This window comes from Penaeus chinensis, chromosome 4 (assembly GCF_019202785.1).
Source record: "Penaeus chinensis breed Huanghai No. 1 chromosome 4, ASM1920278v2, whole genome shotgun sequence".
Taxonomy (NCBI): Eukaryota; Metazoa; Arthropoda; class Malacostraca; order Decapoda; family Penaeidae; genus Penaeus; species Penaeus chinensis.
In genome coordinates, this window is record NC_061822.1 from 10,477,616 (window position 1) to 10,492,512 (window position 14,897).

The 14,897-nt window shown below is 37.4% G+C and overlaps 4 non-coding genes across 4 annotated transcripts; all 4 read right to left on the reverse strand.

Moving 5' to 3' along the window:
* Nucleotides 1–1,025: 1,025 nt before the first annotated feature.
* On the reverse strand, nt 1,026–1,097 carry Trnac-gca. Its single transcript has one exon. It is a non-coding gene; the product is annotated as a tRNA-Cys (tRNA).
* A 1,165-nt stretch (nt 1,098–2,262) lies between these two features.
* Trnac-gca lies at nt 2,263–2,334 on the reverse strand. Its single transcript has one exon. It is a non-coding gene; the product is annotated as a tRNA-Cys (tRNA).
* Nucleotides 2,335–3,873: 1,539 nt separating this feature from the next.
* Trnac-gca lies at nt 3,874–3,945 on the reverse strand. Its single transcript has one exon. It is a non-coding gene; the product is annotated as a tRNA-Cys (tRNA).
* A 6,244-nt stretch (nt 3,946–10,189) lies between these two features.
* On the reverse strand, nt 10,190–10,261 carry Trnac-gca. The gene has a single exon. It is a non-coding gene; the product is annotated as a tRNA-Cys (tRNA).
* Between the last annotated feature and the right edge of the window lie 4,636 nt (nt 10,262–14,897).

The window sequence follows — 14,897 nt, forward strand, 5'->3', positions numbered from 1 at the left end:
TTCTACTATTTATCGGTTTTCTTATTATAATTGTCATCATTTACATTTCTTTGTAACCTTCATTTATTTTTTCTTTGATTATCATTATCATTATTGTAAAAGTTACAATTAATCACCGTTATTGTTATAACAACGATAATAATTATAATAATCATTATTATTAATATCATTACTATTATCGATATTATTATTATTATCATTATTATTATTATTATTATTATTATTATTATTATTATTATATAATTAGTTTGTTCTTATCATATTTCCATAAATATGTTTTTCTCTTTCATTAAGGATTCATTTGTTATTTCTATAGTATTTTTGTAACTCATTAACTAGACTATAATTAAGCCAAAGAGGGATCTTATGGTGCGTGTTGATAACTTTGCCAGCAAGATACAAGACATTTGACAATAAGGAAAAGAAAGAAAAGAAGAGGAAAAGATAAGAATATAAATAAGAAAAGTAAAAGGAAAAGGAAAAGGAAAGAAAATAAATAGGAAAATGAGGGAGAAGGAAAATGAAACTGAAGAAAGAAAAAGAAAAGGAAAATAAACGGAAACAAGGAAACGAAGAGGAAAGGGGAAAAGGAGAAAAGAGAAAAAAGGAAAAAAAGGAAACAGAAAAAGGGAAAAAAGGAAAAAGGAAAATAGGAAACAAAAAAAGGGAAAAGGGAAAGGGGAAAAGAGGAAAACTTAAAAGAGAATAAAAAGAAACAAGAAAAGGAAAAAGGAAAAAGGTAAAAAAAAAAAAAAAAAAAAATGAAATAGGAAAAAGAGAAAAAGGGAAAAGAGAAAAAGAGGTAAAGGAAAACCTGAAAAAAAAGAAAAAGGAAGAAAATAAAAGTAAAGATAAAAGCAAAGAATTTTAGGAAAACAGAAAAGCAAATACTGCTTTCAAAAACAAGCGAACACAAGGCTTTTACGAACCAATGTTAAGTGGATCAGTCAGACACTCCTTTAAGAATATATACGGGAGAGAGTAATTTTCTGTAGGAAATATCGAAGATAAAAATATAGTAAATGAGGGGACGCCCGGGATTGAACCAGGGACCTCTCGATCTGCAGTCGAATGCTCTACCACTGAGCTACATCCCCTTGGCATAGTAAAACTATTTTTTCTTATTTAATTATCTACTCTTGAGGTAAAGAGTAAAAAAGTTATTCATCATATCTGCCAGTAGTGATTTAAAAAAAAAATATATATTTTTAAAATGTGGTATACTTATGTGTTTTGAGGTTGCCAGAGGTTTCTGTTTCTCCTATTCTTTATCGCTTTTCTCATTATTATTGTCATCATTTACATTTCTTTAACTAGCTATTTTAGTTATCATTACTATCACCATTCACATTTTTGATAAATATATAACTAATATTATTATGATTATCATTTTAATCATCATTATCATTATTCTAAATGTTACAATTATTACCGTTATTGTTATGATAACGATGATAATAATCATTATTATTAATATCATTACTATTATCGATATCATTATTATATAATTAGTTTGTTTTTATCTTATTTCCATTAATATGTTTTTCTCTTTCAGTAAGGATTCATTTTTTACTCCTATAGTATTTTTGTAACTCATTAACTAGACTATAATTGAGCCAAAGAGTGATCTTATGGTGCGTGTTGATAACTTTGCCAGAGAGATACAAGACTTTTAACTCTAAGGAAAAGAAAGTAAAGAAAAGGAAAAGATATGCATATAAATAAGAAAAGGAAAAGGAAAAGGAAAGAAAATAAATAGGAAAATGAAGGAGAAGGAAAATTAAACTGAAGAAAGAAAAGGAAAAGGAAAATAAACGGAAACAAGGAAAACGAAGAGGAAAAGGGAAAAAGAGAAAAGAGAAAAAAGGAAAAAAAGGAAACAGAAAAAGGGAAAAAAGGAAAAAGGAAAATAGGAAACAGAAAAAAGGGAAAAGGGAAAAGGGAAAAGAGGAAAACTTAAAAAAGAAAAAAAAAGAAAAAAGAAAAGGAAAAAAGAAAAAGGAAAAGAGAAAAAGAGGAAAAGGAAAAACTGAAAAAAAGGAAAAAAGGAAGAAAATAAAATAAAAGATAAAAGCACAGAATTCAGGAAAACAAAAGCAAATACTGCTTTCAAAAACAAGCGAACACAAGGCTTTTACGAACCAATGTTAAGTGGATCAGTCAGACACTCCTTTAAGAATATATACGGGAGAGAGTAATTTTCTGTAGGAAATGTCTTTTTCTGGGAACAGCGACGAATCGAAGATAAAGATATAGTAAATGAGGGGACGCCCGGGATTGAACCAGGGACCTTTCGATCTGCAGTCGAATGCTCTACCACTGAGCTACATCCCCTTACCATATCAAAACTATTTTTTCTTGTTTGATTATCTACTCTTGAGGTGAAGAGTAATAAAGTTATCATTTTATAGTATTGTTACCGAACCTCCAAAGGTAGATTAATTGTAATTGCCTTTGTTAATATCTCCAACACCAAAACGAGATTAAATAATTGCCCATATCTTTCTCTTCAATTTTCTTATTTGTTTTGTTTGTCTATTATTTTTTGTCAGCAGGACTACGAGGCTGACAAAAGTTTATGGGTGGGTTGGCCATGACTCTTGGCTATATCCATTGACTTTTGGCAATGAATTTGATCCGCGAATGGAATCTGCTTGAGGAATTTGTTGCCGTGCTTGCAACTGAAGAATTTGTTGTCGTGCGGTGCAAATATTCATCATATCTGCCAGTAGTGATTAGAAAAAAATAAATGTTTCTATTTTAAAATGTGGTATACTTATGTGTTTTGAGGTTGCCAGAGGTTTTTGTTTCTTTTATTCTTTATCGCTTTTCTGATTATTAATGTCATCATTTACATTTATGTGTAAAATTAATTTCTTATTTCTTCTTTATTATTACTTATATTGATATATTACTGTAATTAACAAGCCATTATAGATATAATTAATATCACCATTCGCATTATTGATAAAATAATTACAAATATTATTATGATTATCATTATCATTACTGTAAATGATACTATTATCACCGTTATTGTTATAATAACGATAATAATAATAATCATTATTATTATCATTAATATTATCGATATTATCATTATTATTATATAATTAGTATGTCCTTATCATATTTCCGTTAATATGTTTTTCTTTTTCATTAAGGATTCATTTTTTATTCCAATAGTATTTTTGTAACTCATTAACTAGACTATAATCAAGCCAAAGAGTGATCTTATGGTGCGTGTTGATAACTTTGCCAGCGAGATACAAGACATTTGACTATAAGGGAAAGAAAGAAAAGAAAAGGAAAAGATAAGAATAGAAATGAGAAAGGAAAAGGAAAAGGAGAGGGAAAGAAATGGAATAGAAGGAAATGTAAACGGAAGAAAGAAAACTAAAAGGAAAATAAACGGAAACAAAGAAAACGAAGAGGAAAAGGGAAAAGGAGAAAAGGGAAAAAAAAAGAAAGGAAACAGAAAGAAAGGAAACAAAAAAAGGAAACAGAAAAAAGGAAAAGGGAAAAAAGGAAAATTTAAAAAAGAAAAAGAAAAGGAAAAGGGTATAGGAAAGAAAAAAAATAATCGTAAAGAATTCAGGAAAAAAAAAAAAAAAAAATACTGCTTTGAAAAACAAGCGAACACAAGGCTTTTCCGAACTAATGTTAAGTGGGTCAGGTCAGTCAGACACTCCCTTAAGGATATATACGGGAAAGATTAATTTTCTATAGGATAATTAAGCGAACAAAAAGATTTTCCGAGCCAATGTTAAGTCAGTCAGATACACCTTTAAGAATATATACATGAGAGAGTAATTTTCTGTAGTGAATGTCTCTTTTTGGGAACAGAAACGAATCAAAAATAACTGTAAATTGAGGGGACGCTCGGGATTGAACCGGGGACCTCTCGATCTGCAGTCGAATGCTCTACCACTGAGCTACATCCCCTTAGGATATGAAAAGCATTTTTTCTTGTTTAATTATCTACTCATGACGTGAAAAGTAAAAATGTTATCATACTAGAGTATTGTTCTTGCGCCTCCAAAGGTAGATTAACTGCCAATATAGGTTACTTTTTAATATTTTCCTTACTTTTCAGTCATGAGTCCCTTATATCTTGTGTTATTACTATTACCATTACTTATTTGTAATTGTTGTTGTTAATATCGCCACCAAAAAGAGATTAAGTAATTGCTCATATCTTTATCTTCTATTTTCTTATTTGTTTTATTTATGTGTCTGTTAAAAGTTTGTCAGCAAGAGTACGAGTCTGACAAAAGTTTATGGGTGGGTTGGCCATGACTCTTGGCTCTGTCCCCCCCTAACGGAAGCCGCCTTGCCGCGGTGGGGGGGCTTGAGGTCCCAATGAGCTGGTGAGCCGGACCAGAGGGCTACCCATACTGGAGGGGTCACTAGTGAGGGATGAGACAAAATGGCTTCCTGGTGCATCAAGACCTATGAGAGGGGATGGTGCACCCACACCTGGTTCATTCCATCTTAGGCCAGGGAGAACTCTCCCACGTGTCTTTGCAGTGCGTGGTGTCCCGTATTATCGGGAGACAGGAGTCCTGGAGGTTGAGCGATGCTGCACGCTGCGCCCTACAGCTAGCAACACACCTCTTTGGTCCTGGTTAGGAAAATTTGAGCTCCAACTATAGCTTCCCCTCGTTGGACTCCATGGTGGGTGGGGGGGTTGAGGAAATGAAGTTGTATGATTTCTACAAATTTACAAAGAACTTGCTCTCTCCCTGACGACCTTCGCAACCCCCTGGCCAATCCCTCTGGAACATCACATATTGTCACTCTGGAACCTTACCAGATTCCAAAGGGAAAGAATGGGAATTGTAATGGTTCCCGAGTTCACAAACCAGGTAAGAAGGAGAAAAGTCCTCCTCAATCCATTGAGGAAATCTTACCTGGTAAATATGAAAGTGTATCATATAGTAAATTTCTAGTAGAGAAGACCATTGATAGTGTATCTATCATGGATCTTGATATTTTTGAAGTACATCGGAAGATAGTTGAGGTATGTCGACGTGATCCTCGCATCACCCCACAGCGAGATGGTAGCCTTATGGTTGAGGTTTCGTCACCAGACGAGAGTGACCGTCTGCGTGCAATATGCGACATTCCTGGGGCTCAAGTCTCATGTCCTCCTCACAAAACCCTCAATCAGTGTAAGGGAATTGTCTTTTCCCGAGACCTGATGAGGTATTCAGAGGAGAAACTGTTAGAATAACTAAAGAATTTTAATGTAGTGGCAGTAAAAAGTTTTAAGAAGAAAGTTGATGGTTTGGAACAGTCGACACCTGCTCTTCTTCTAATTTGAATCGTTAGTCCTACCTGAATCGGTTAAATTGGCATGGTACCACCTCAAGGTAAAGCCATATGTGCCCAACCCTATGCGGTGCTTCCACTGCCAGAGTTTTGGGCATGGAGCCAACACTTGCCATTTTAAGGAAAATGGACAACCAAGGGTGTTTGTGAAATGTGGTACAACAGGTCATCAAGGAGATGATAACTGTCCAGGTCCAATATGCTGTTACCACTGCAAAGATCATGAGGCTTCTCAGCAATGTAAAAGGTACAAGTTTGAAAAAGAAGTATTGCTAAGTCCTTTGCCTCAGTTCTAGCCCATTCTCTTCCCGCCACCCCTTACCCTCCAATACTTCTAACACCACACACTCTGCCACTACCTTTAAACCTCAGTCCGCAATTGCTGAAACTGCCTCTGGTGAGTTGTTGCACCAGAATCGGAGTAGGAGTAAAGGGTCTTTTGAGGAGACTCCTCCTCCCAAAGTAAGGTCTTTGGAGCCATCAGTTAAGGTTCCAGAGGCCTCAACGGTGACAGTTTCAGCTGCCACCCCATCCACAGGGGCCTCTGCTGCTAGGCAGAATCCCCCTGAAGTAAAGGCTCAGGTACACCCTTTGCACAGGCAGAGGAATCCTGAGCCTGTTCAAAAGACTCTTCATAGAGTTGGGTCTTTGGAGCCACCAGGCAGGGCTCCTGAGGCCACCACATCCACAGGGGCCTCTGCTGCTAGACAGAATGCTCCTGAACCGAAGGCTCAGGTCCGTGCTTTGCCCAAGCAAAGAAATTCTGAGCCTGTTCAAAGGAAGCCTGTGGAAACTAGTTCCACAGTTAAACAACCCATCAAAAGGTACTCCCAAGATGCTGGAAAGGGACAGCCTAAAGGTGTCGGCGGGCCATAACCACAGGTGCTGCCAAACACCAAATGAAGTAGTTTGTCAACCTGAAGAACTGGACATCCTAATCCAATGGAATTGTCAGGGAATTCATGCAAAATAGGAAGAACTGCAACATCTGATAGCTTGATGTAATCCAGTTTGTGTATGCCTACAAGAGATTATGATCAGGGAAAATCATCCAAGTTCCCTGAGAGGATTCCAAGTTCAAGCCCATTATGGAACCTTTGATAATGGACCTCATGGAGGAGTAGCAGTGATGGTACGTCAAGATATTCCCTTCCAGGCCATCCACCTACAGACGACACTGCAGGTGAAGGTTGTGAGAATAGGCTTGACACGACCTTACACTATTGCATCCATCTACTTCCCTCCACATAATCTCAACATAGATGATTTGGAAGATTTACTTGGGCAGTTGCCTCATCCATTTCTACTCTTGGGAGACTTCAATGGTCGGCATCACCTCTGGGAAGACACTTTGTGCAACCCTCGAGGAAGGGCCTTGGAGTCCTTGTTCTCAAGAGTAGATGCACTTTTACTGAACAGTGACACACCCACACATTTCCAAATTCAATCTGGGACATTCTACAATACTGACCTGTCAATTGGTTCACCTGATTCACAGTTGAATTTCACTTGGCAGGTCATAGAAGACTTACATGGAAGTGACCACTATCCAATACTTTTGGAGGAGGTGAATGGCATTCCAGCCAATGGAGTGCAGAGATGGCGACTTGAGCATGCAGACTGGAATCTTTTTAGATCAACTGCAGTATTGCAAGGATTTGTGAACGATTTCCAGAGTTTTCAAGATGCTGTTAATCACTTCACATCACGAATTCACCTTGCAGCAGAAGCATCTATTCCAAGAAGTAGCGGGCAGTACCGTCGACCTCCGGTACCATGGTGGTCTGATGAATGCCAACAAGCTGTCAGAGCAAGAAAAGCTGCATTAAGGCAGTTGAAATGACGCCCAAGTGATGCAACTTTGATCCAGTACAAAAAAAAAAAAAAAACCAAGCCAAGGCCAGGCGAGTGCTGAAGGAGGCTAGGCGGACATCGTGGAGGCAGTATGTCTCCTTGATTAACTCTGGGACCCCCTTTGCATGGGTATGGGACAAGGTGCGTAAGATCGCTGGAAAGAGCACATCCATATCACCACATGCTCTGAAAAAAGATGGTATAATCCTGACAGACAAAACAGATGTTGCAAATGAGCTGCTAATATCCATGGCAGAGATCTCTTCTGGAGCATCTTACACTGCCCGATTCTCCACTCTTCGGGATGAACACGAACGACACCCTGTGTCGTTCTTCAGTAGCACTGCAGCAGAACTTCCATACAACTTGCCATTGTTGCACAAGGAGATGGACTCTGCTTTGTAGCTCTGCCTTAAGACTGCCCCAGAAAGTGATGATATTCCATACCAAATGATATCTCACTTACCAGAGAGTTCCCAAACGTTCCTGTTGGATCTATTCAATAGGATCTATAGGGAGGGCACAGTACCATCCACGATGAAAGAAGCTATAATCATTCATGTCCCTAAACCTGGCAAGGATGCTTCTATAACAGGGAATTATAGACCAATTTCTCTCACCAGCTGCATCTGCAAGTTGATGGAGAAAATGGTAAACTGCAGGTTGACATGGCTGCTAGAAAAGGAAAACGTGCTGACCCCATATCAATATGGGTTTAGAAAACTGAGATCGACCACAGATGCACTTGTAAGGATGGAAACTGCAATACAGAATTCCTTCACACAGCGACGTCATATGTTAGCAGTCTTTCTTGACCTTGAAAAGGCTTATGATACTACTTGGAAGCATGGCATACTCATGAAGCTGTAAGACATTGGTTTAAGAGGAGCATTGCTTACCTTCATACAAAGCCTCCTTGCTAACAGGAAGTTTAGAGTGAGGGTGGGAAACAGTTTCTCTAACCTGGAAGATCAGCTGGAAGAGGTCCCACAAGGGAGTGTCTTAAGTGTGACCCTGTTTGCCATTGCTATAAATGACATCGTAAAGGACGTTCCAAGTGCTGTCTCATGTAGTCTGTATGTGGATGACTTTACACTGTACTGCTGAGGAGGAAGCTTACAGGATGTGCAAGGACACATGCAGACTGCAAAAAATCAGGTTCTGCAATGGGCAACATACCATGGGTAAATTTTTTCTCCAAGCAAGACCATTGCTATGCATTTCCACAAACGAGGAAAGTTCCACCCTTCCCTCTATTTAGGAGCAAACCCACTGCATTTTGTCCAAGAGGTAAAGTACTTAGGTCTAATTTTTGACTCAAGGCTTACATGGGTGCCTCACATTAAACAATTAAAGGTGAAAGCTACAAAAGCGCTTGGTATTTTATTGGTTCTTTCACACCTATCTTGGGGTTCAGATCGCACAACGCTTCTGTGGCTTTACCGAGCACTTATTCGTAGTAAACTTGACTATGGATGTGAAGCTTATTCATCTGCAACTCCCACTGTTCTCCGGATGTTGGACTCAGTTCATAATGAAGCTCTGAGAATCTGTATAGGGGCTTTCAGGTCTTCACCTGTATGCTGAGAGTGGAGAACCACCTCTTCCATTACACCGGGACTACATGAACCTGATTTACTACACAAGACTCTGGATGTAGGAGATCCCAGAATCCTTTGTATTGGTTTTTAACCCCCTTAAGAATAGCCGATCCTATGGTAGGAGAATGAGGAATCTTGTGGAAGATCTTAATTTAATTCTCACTAAGGTTCTGGCTGCTGGAACTTCCCAAGTCCCCCCTGGACTAATCAAGTCGAGCTGGATTTGGTCGGAATCGGGAAAGGGGAGAGATCCGAAGCAGAAGTCAGAGAGATATTTCTTCAACACACTTCTAAGTACCAAGGATCATATGCAATATATACAGATAGTTCGAAATCTGAAAATGGTGTGGGCTTTGCAGCAGTAAGCAGAAGGAAGACTGCATCCACGAATGAACTCTGCTCGCAATTGAGGAATTTGTATCTGCATGTAGATGTTTTTATATATTTTATTTTTAAAAATTGGTATACTTATGTGTTTTGAGGTAGGCAGAGGTTACTGCTTCTTTATAATTTTTTTTTTTTTTTATCGTTTTTCTCATTATTCTCGTCATGATTTATATTTGTAACCTTCATTTCTTTTTTTTTTTCTTTATTACTTTTGATATTTTTATTGTAATTAACCATTACAGTTATCATTACTATCACCATTCATATAAATGATATTATTATCTCTATTATGATTATAATAAGTGTTATTTTTATCAACATTATCATTATTGCTAATGTTACCATGTTTTTATTATCGTTATTGTTATGATAATAATAATGATGATAATAAAATAATAATAATAATAATAGTAATATAATAATAATAATAATGATAATGATAGTAATTATTATTATTACTGTTATTATTATTGTTATATCATAAGTTTATTATAATTTTTCGTACATTTTTCTCTTTCATTAGCTTCCCTATTTTGTATTCTTATAGTATTATTATAATATTCTCAGTTTTTTTTTTGTTTTATATCATTCCTTTGTTATCATAATTATGTTTTCTTTTTCATTAGCTTCCTCAGTATTGTTCTTATCATATTTCCACTAATATTTTTTTCTCTTTCATTAAGGATTCATTTTTTATTCCTATATATTTTAGTAACTCATTAGCTAGACTATAATCTTACCATAGAGTGCTCTTATGGTGCGTGTTGATAACTTTGCCAACTAGATACAAAACATTTGATAATCAGGAAAAAGGAAAAAGACACGGAAAAAAGAAAAATGAAATGAAAATAGAAAATGGAAAATGAAAAAGGGAAAAAGGGAAAAAGGAAAAGAGGACAAATGGAAAAAATGGAGAAAAGACAGGGAAAGAGGAAAAGTGGAAAAAACAGAAAAAAAAGAGGAAAAATAAATAAATAAATAAATAAAACAATTGAATATAATATTAGTTAATGAGGGGACGCCCGGGATTGAACCGAGGACCTCTCGATCTGCAGTCGAATGCTCTACCACTGAGCTACATCCCCTTAATATAGCAATAGATTTTATTCTTGTTACATGAACTACTTTTAAAGTGAAATGTAAAAATCTATCATACCAGAGTATCCTTTTATTTAGTTGTAATCGCTGTTAATATCTCCACCAAAATTATATGAAGTAATTGCCCACATCTTTATCTATTTTCTTATTTGTTTTATTTATCTATCTATTAATTTTTGTCAGGAGGACTACGATCTATTAAAAAGGTTATGGGTGTTTTTTTTTTGGCAAAGAACTTGATCCACGAATTAATTTGTTGCCGAGCGATGCAACTACTCATCGTATCGGCTAATATATATTTTTTTATATGTTATTCTAAAAAAGTAATATACTTATGTGTTTTGCGGTTGCTAGAGGTTTCTGTTTCGTATATTTTTTTTATTGCTTTTCTCATGATTATTGTCATCATTTATATTTCTTTGTAACCTTCATTTCTATTTTTTCTTCATTATTACTTATAAAAAATATTTTTATTGGAATAACCTAAGCATTATAATTATCATTATTGTCACCACTCGTAATAATGATATAATGATTATAATTATTAAAATAATGATGATTTTTATCATCATTATTGTTAATGTTACTATCATTTTTGTTATCGTTATTGTTATAATAATGATAATAATATAAATTAGAGTAGTAATTATTGTTATTAGTTATAATAATATTTATTATTATTACTATTATTATTATTATTCGTTTGTAATAATTTTTCATTCATACGTTTTTCTCCTTCATTAGCTTCCTTATATTTGTAACTCATTAACTAGACTATAATTAAGCCAAAGAGTGATCTTATTGTGCGTGTTCATAACTTAGCCAAAAATATACAAGACATATGACTAAAAGGATAGAAAGAAAAGAAAAGGAAAAGATAAGAATAGAAATAAGAAATGAAAAGGAAAAGGAAAGAGAAAAGAAAAGAGAAATGGCGAAAAGGGGAAAAGGGGGAAAAAAAAAGAGAAAAAAGAAGAAAAGAAAAGTTAAAATAAAAGTTAATAGTAAGCAAAACAGAAACACAAAAACTGCCTTCAATAACAAGCGAACACAAAGCTTTTTCGAACCAACGTGAAGTCTGGCAGATACTCCTTTATTTTGGTAAGGAGTATTGTCTGTAGGGAATGTCTTTTTCTGGGAACAGATTGATTGATTATTTAAAATTATCTGCCGCGTCAACAGCTAAAGGTCATTAGCGGCGGAACCTTGTTAGACTGATATATTAAAATGTTTAAAACGTTAACAATCTATCAATAAATGTCATAAATAACAATAAATATTATATTAAAAATCGAAGCATAAATATTATGCTCTAAATATCTAAAAACTATTGCATAAACATTATGCATAATTCAATTTTATTGAAAATATCAGTTTCCCTAAGGAAACTAATATGACCTTCTACGTCACAGTCCTCCCCCAATACATTTTTCAGTGTATATGGGGGAGACAAGTACCTTCCTCTTTGGTCTGAGAATGTTGGACATCTTTCCATTACATGTACGACCATTAATGGCTCTTGGCATCCCTCACAGCATGCTTCACTTTTAGCCATCATCGGCCCATGAGTCAGTCTTGTGTGCCCGATTCTCAGCCTTGTTATTACAACTTCTACTTGTCGGTTGGGATGGATGCTGGTCACCCAACTGCCAAGGTCATCTCTAATCTCTCGCAGTTTATTTCTAGAGGTATGTCTCCATTGTTCCCTCCATTTATCACGAAGACAACTCCTGATACTGCTTCGGATCTCTCCCCTTTCCCGATTCCAACCAAATCCAGCTCGACTTGATTAGTCCAGGGGGGGACTTGGGAGGTTCCAACAGCCAGAACCTTTGTGAGATTTAAATTAAGATCTTCCACAAGATTCCTCATTCTCCTACCATAGGATCGGCTATCCTCAAGGGGGTTAAAACCAATCTTGATGTAGGAGATCCCGGAATCCTTTGTAGTCTTGTGTAGTAAATCAAGTTCATGTAGTCCCGGTGTAATGAAAGAGGTGGTTTTCCACTCTCAGCATACAGGGACTCCACAGGTGAAGAGCTTCATTATGAACCGAGTCCAACATCCAGAGAACAGTGGGAGTTGCAGATGAATAAGCCTCACATCCATAGTCAAGTTTACTACGAATAAGTGCTCGGTAAAGCCACAGAAGCGTTGTGCGGTCTGCACCCCAAGAAAGGTGTGAAAGAACCCGTAAAATACTAAGCGCTTTTGTAGCTTTCACCTTTAACTGTTTAATGTGAGGCACCCATGTAAGCCTTGAGTCAAAAAATACACCTAAGTACTTTACCTCTTGGACAAAATGCAGTGGGTTTGCTCCTAAATAGAGGGAAGGATGTAACTTTCTTCGTTTGTGGAAATGCATAGCCATGGTCTTGCTTGGAGAAAATTTGAACCCATGGTATGTTGCCCATTGCACAACCTGATTTATTGCAGTCTGCATGTGTCCTTGCACATCCTGTAAGCTTCCTCCTGAGCAGTAAAGTGTAAAGTTATCCACATACAGACTACATGAGACGACACTTGGTACGACCTTTACGATGTCATTTATAGGAATGGCAAACAGGGTCACACTTAAGACACTCCCTTGTGGGACCTCTTCCAGCTGATCTTCCAGGTTAGAGAAACTGTTTCCCACCCTCACTCTAAACTTCCTGTTAGCAAGGAAGCTTTGTATGAAGGTAGGCAATGCTCCTCTTAAACCAATGTCTTACAGCTTCATGAGTATGCCATGCTTCCAAGTAGTATCATAAGCCTTTTCAAGGTCAAAGAAGACTGCTAACATGTGACGTCGCTGTGTGAAGGAATTCTGTATTGCAGTTTCCATCCTTACAAGTGCATCTGTGGTCGATCTCAGTTTTCTAAACCCATATTGATATGGGGTCAGCACGTTTTCCTTTTCTAGCAGCCATGTCAACCTACAGTTTACCATTTTCTCCATCAACTTGCAGATGCAGCTGGTGAGAGAAATTGGTCTATAATTCCCTGTTATAGAAGCATCCTTGCCAGGTTTAGGGACAGGAATGATTATAGCTTCTTTCATTGTGGATGGTACTGTACCCCTCCCTATAGATCCTATTGAATAGATCCAACAGGAACGTTTGGGAACTCTCTGGTAAGTGAGATATCATTTGGTATGGAATATCATCACTTTCTGGGGCAGTCTTACGGCAGAGCTGCAAAGCAGAGTCCATCTCCTTGCGCAAAAATGGCAAGTTGTATGGAAGTTCTGCTGCAGTGCTACTGAAGAACGACACAGGGTGTCGTTCGTGTTCATCCCGAAGAGTGGAGAATCGGGCAGTGTAAGATGCTCCAGAGGAGATCTCTGCCATGGATATTGCCAGCTCATTTGCAAAATCTGTTTTGTCTGTCAGGATTATACCATCTATTTTCAGAGCAGGTGGTGATATGGATGTGCTCTTTCCAGCGATCTTCCACACCTTGTCCCATACCCATGCTAAGGGGGTCCTAGAATTAATTAAGGAGACATACTGCCTCCACGATGTCCGTCTAGCCTCCTTTAGCCCTCGCTTGGCCTTGGCTCTGGTCTTTTTGTACTTAATCAAAGTTACATGGCTTGGGCGTCGTTTCAACTGCCTTAATGCAGCTTTTCTTGCTCTGACAGCTTGTTGGCATTTATCAGACTACCATGGTACCGGAGGTCGACGGTACTGCCCGCTACTTCTGGGAATTGATGCTTCTGCTGCAAGGTGAATTCGTGATGTGAAGTGATTAAAAGCATCTTGAACACACTGGAAATCATTCACAGATCCTTGCAATACTGCAGTTGATCTAAAAAGATTCCAGTCTGCATGTTCAAGTCGCCAACTTTGCACTCCATTGCCTGGAATACCATTCACCTCCTCCAAAAGTATTGGATAGTGGTCTCTTCCATGTAAGTTTTCCATGACCTACCAAGTGAAATTCAACTGTGAATCAGGTGAACCAATTGACAGGTCAGTATTGGAGAATGTCCCAGTTCGAATTTGGAAATGTGGGTGCGTCAGTGTTCAGTAAAAGTGCATCTACTCTTGAGAACAAGGACTCCAAGGCCCTTCCTCGAGGGTTGCACAAAGTGTCTCCCCAGAGGTGATGCCGACCATTGAAGTCTCCCAAGAGTAGAAATGGATGAGGCAACTGCCCAAATAAATCTTCCAAATCATCTTTGTTGAGATTATGTGGAGGGAAGTAGATGGATGCAATAGTGTAAGGTCGTGTCAAGCCTATTCTCACAGCCTTCACCTGCAGTGTCGTCTGCAGGTGGATGGCCTGGAATGGAATATTTTGACGTACCATCACTGCTACTCCTCCATGAGGTCCATTATCAAAGGTTCCATAATGGGCTTGAACTTGGAATCCTCTCATGGAAATTGGATGATTTTTCCTGGTCATAATCTCTTGTAGGCATACACAAACTGGATTACATTAAGCTATCAGATGTTGCAGTTCTTCCCATTTTGCATGAATTCCCTGACAATTCCATTGGATTAGGGTATCCAGTTCTTCAGGTTGACAAACTACTTCATAAGGTGTTTGGCAGCACCTGTGGTTAAGGCCCGCCCCACACCTCTAGGCTGTCCCTTTTCAGCATCTTGGGAGTACCTTTAGATGGGTTGTTTAACT